The following is a 3,611-nucleotide window of genomic DNA, read 5'->3' on the forward strand; positions in this document are numbered from 1 at the left end:
GTAAACAAATAAAAGCACATGCTGACACTTCCAAGACAAAACCAAGGCCAACCGCACTGTTTCTGCCTAAATAATATAATCAAAATTCTCCACTTGTTTAGTTTTTCTTCTCCATCAGCTTCTTTCTGCCTCCCAGAAACACATTCCTTTTCCTTCCATTTGACACAAATCTGCTCCAAACTGTCTGAGCGTATTTTGGGCCTGCACCAGGGGAAACTCTTGAGTCGATTCCCTTGAGCCTGGTCCATCTTTGATATGCTGCACCCAGCTCTTTGCAGCCAAGAGATTTCTCTAAGTACATTCCTCAGAGAGGGAGAGAGAGAGAAACTGAGAGACACTTACATGGTGCTCCGCAGGCCTTTCCTCAAAGCTGATAAATAGCCCTGCTTGTTAGAAAAAAGAGCCAGAGTTCCCGTAAGCACCGACTGAGAAAAAACTTCAGCAACAATTTAGCCTCCAACACACCTGCAAACTATTTGGTGCTCGTTTGATCCTGAATCCAGGTTTGGCACTAAGGTTTTCTCCCCCGGGCTTCTTTTGTAAGTTTTTGTCACAGGTTCTCTAATGTTTTTTCCCCTCCAAATGCTTTGTGTTTTCTTTTGAGACGAGCTCTTATCTAGAGAACTTCTCCACTTCTTAGTGCCCTTACTTTCTAAATATCAGAAATAGCTCTCACATTGGAGTGGATAATAAGAAACTGAAGATAATGAATTTTGGTTGGAGCTGCTGAGAAGGAAACTTAACATATTATGTGCTTTTCCAATGCACATCTGCCTTGTTTTTTAGGGGACATGGTTTCAAATGACAAAAAACAAGAGCCTACCTGCCTCATCAAGATGAGCACATTCCATCAAGATGGGCCTTCTGACCATGTCTCTTCTGATTTCATTTGAAACTGTCGGAAACTGTTCAAAACTCTGAGTTTTTGAGACATCTGGTGTTAAAGGAGGATTAGAATGATAGTCAGTCACCTTCAAATGACAATAGAAAAAGTTTGTGGAGCAACCGTTCTTTAGAGCTCTCATAAAGATGTGGGCTGCTGACATTGCTTTTTCATAAGTCACTGTCAGCTCTTTTTTTAGTCAGTCTGGGAACATCTTTACTGAAGTTTATGTGAATGGAACCAGTTTATTGTGCTTTTAAATACCCTGTATTTTCAGGCCAATTAATTAAGCCGCCCTTGCTGGATATTGTTCTTGCACTGAGACGCTGAAAGTGCGAGGGTGTGATTTTGGAATTCATAAGGCTGCCAGGATCGCTTAAAAGTGCAGATTCTGTTGTGACCTTTTGAGCTACAATTATAATGCAGTGGCTGGAAGAATTAAAACCTGAAGTGCAGCTTGTAACGTGCTCCTGAGAGGTGTAATCCAAAAAAGAATGCTTGCTTTTTCATGCTCACTTTGGTTTCAGCTCAAGGTTTTCTATGTCACAACAGCAGAGCCCATTATGGCAGTGGATTTTCAGAAAATTTTCAACACTGAAGGTGCACAATACAAAATATAAAGTGTGATATAAGATCAGGTACATGTCCAGATAGAATATAGGGGGGGCTTGAGCCCATGCCCTTTTTTCCTCAGACAGTACAATTGCCCTCTTGGTGGCTGTGTATAATAATTATGTTTAATGTGACCATTCTTCAAGATCTGTTTCAGCAAGGGGAGGCTTAGTCTCGACCAAGCAACAGAGCTCATGGGCCCGTTTGGGATCCACTAGTTTCCTCACTGTTGGGTGCCCTCACTGATGCTGTACCATCTGTAGAGATTTCATCTCAGTGAATGCTGACCTATTGTGGATGCATGCATACTGTCACGCATCCTGCTGAGGACACCTCCTCTGCTTGTTCCCTTTCTCCTGTGGGCTCACTTGATTCCATGGACTGTGCTGAAAACTCCATTTCCCATGATACAATAGGAGACCACATGACTTCTCCATCATCACCATCAGCCAATGGACTTCCTTTCAGTGCTCCACCTCACCAGAGTTTTGACTTTGCACACCTGTTTTCTATTACGTTTAACCAGTTAGTCAGTATATAAGCCCAGGCTTTAGTTTAGCTGCTTGTGAAGTATAGCCAAAATTTTCTGTTGTGTACTGAGTGGCTTCTGTCTGTAAGCCTTATCGGCATATGACTTGTTTTTGTGTGTGTTAACCTTGCCTTTTTGTCTTTTTCTTGTTTGTTTGGATTGCTGAACATTATTGAACTCTTGGTTTTTTAAACCTGAACTGGTCAATGGATTCATTCTGGATTCCCTTTTGGTTTGGTTATCATGCTCTCTGGTCTTGGCCCTGGCCTGTTATGGCTACACTTCTTGTGATACTCCAACATTCATGGAGGGTAGCTATCTTGTCGAGAATACATTGATATGATAAGGTGACACATTGCCTAATGTGGTTGTTTTGTAGGCCACAAGTAACCAAGATTTTGTTGTTGTACAAATTACGTATATTAGGCTCTGTGGAGCTCTTAATTAGAGGTTTTACTTATTGTTATCTCACAAAAGATAGCATAGTGGATAATGTCCTTTGTATGCTGGACAATGGGGTTCAATTGTGTTTCCAAGAAGCTCAACACTGTTTGGTTTCCTTTGAAACAAGGTTTAACTTGTTTGTGTACTTACTCACTTAAATTAAGTTTAATCCACATTCATGTAGGCCTTTTTTGCCTTTAAGCTGCTAACCCCTACCCCCACTGATCCTTTTTTGTGCATGGGCCTGTATGCATATGCACACACATGTGGAATATTTTCCATTTTTCTATTTCAGTTCTGCCTTTCACTCAGGAACATTCATTCCACAGGAATAAAAGACCACGTTCTGCATGTCAGAACATCATAAAGGCTTGATGTTCTCAATGAGGCTTGACAAGAATGCAAAGAACTGAGAGAAGGACTCAAAGGCCTAGATCACACGGATGACCTTGCAATGTCACACACCGAGCCTTAAAAGTAATTTCTTTCTCCAATGAATCAGCTGAGACTGGACTCATACGTTTAGAAACTCTTCAGATACTAACACCACTATTTTTTCTAACCACCAACTGTTCTTTAAGTGAGCATGTTAACAATTCACTTATTTTAAGCTTATTCAAATGATCATACCAAGGTCAGGCTCAGATTACCCCACTTTATGCACAATATAGTATTAAATCAATTACCTTAACCCCTTAACAATACACTTGCTTCTTTCTGCCACTTATCCATTTTATCAGGAACAGGTATTAGCATAGCTATACTTTGTAGATTTACATGTACTCACTGTAGAACATGTAATGTAGTATTAGTCAGCCCCTCTCTATTCCTTCCATCAATGGAAAAGGACTGATAGAATGTAGAATAGCTCAGCTATTTTGCAATGAAGTCTCTGTAGTTACTGAGTAAGCCTTAGTATGTAATAAGCCTGGGATTTTAAAGGGTTTACTAAAGTATAGGGTGTTCCAAAAATTGACCTCATTTGAGATATCTGAGCAACTACATGTCCTGGCAAAGGAAATTAATTAGGCTTCATGGTGAACAAGATTTATCAAAATTCGAAAAAGAAATTCAGAGGAAGGTAGATTTTATAACCGATTTCACAGCTTCACAAATGTTCAATATGCATTCCGCCTGTGACAC

The 3,611-nt window shown here is 40.3% G+C and overlaps 1 long non-coding RNA gene across 1 annotated transcript; it reads left to right on the plus strand.

Annotated features, from left to right (window-relative positions):
• Positions 1–438: 438 nt before the first annotated feature.
• Positions 439–2,235, plus strand: LOC108423418. Its single transcript, XR_001857554.2, has 2 exons — positions 439–539; positions 787–2,235. It is a non-coding gene; the product is annotated as an uncharacterized LOC108423418 (long non-coding RNA).
• Positions 2,236–3,611: the final 1,376 nt, after the last annotated feature.

Source organism: Pygocentrus nattereri, chromosome 10 (assembly GCF_015220715.1).
Source record: "Pygocentrus nattereri isolate fPygNat1 chromosome 10, fPygNat1.pri, whole genome shotgun sequence".
In the NCBI taxonomy this organism is placed as follows: domain Eukaryota; kingdom Metazoa; phylum Chordata; class Actinopteri; order Characiformes; family Serrasalmidae; genus Pygocentrus; species Pygocentrus nattereri.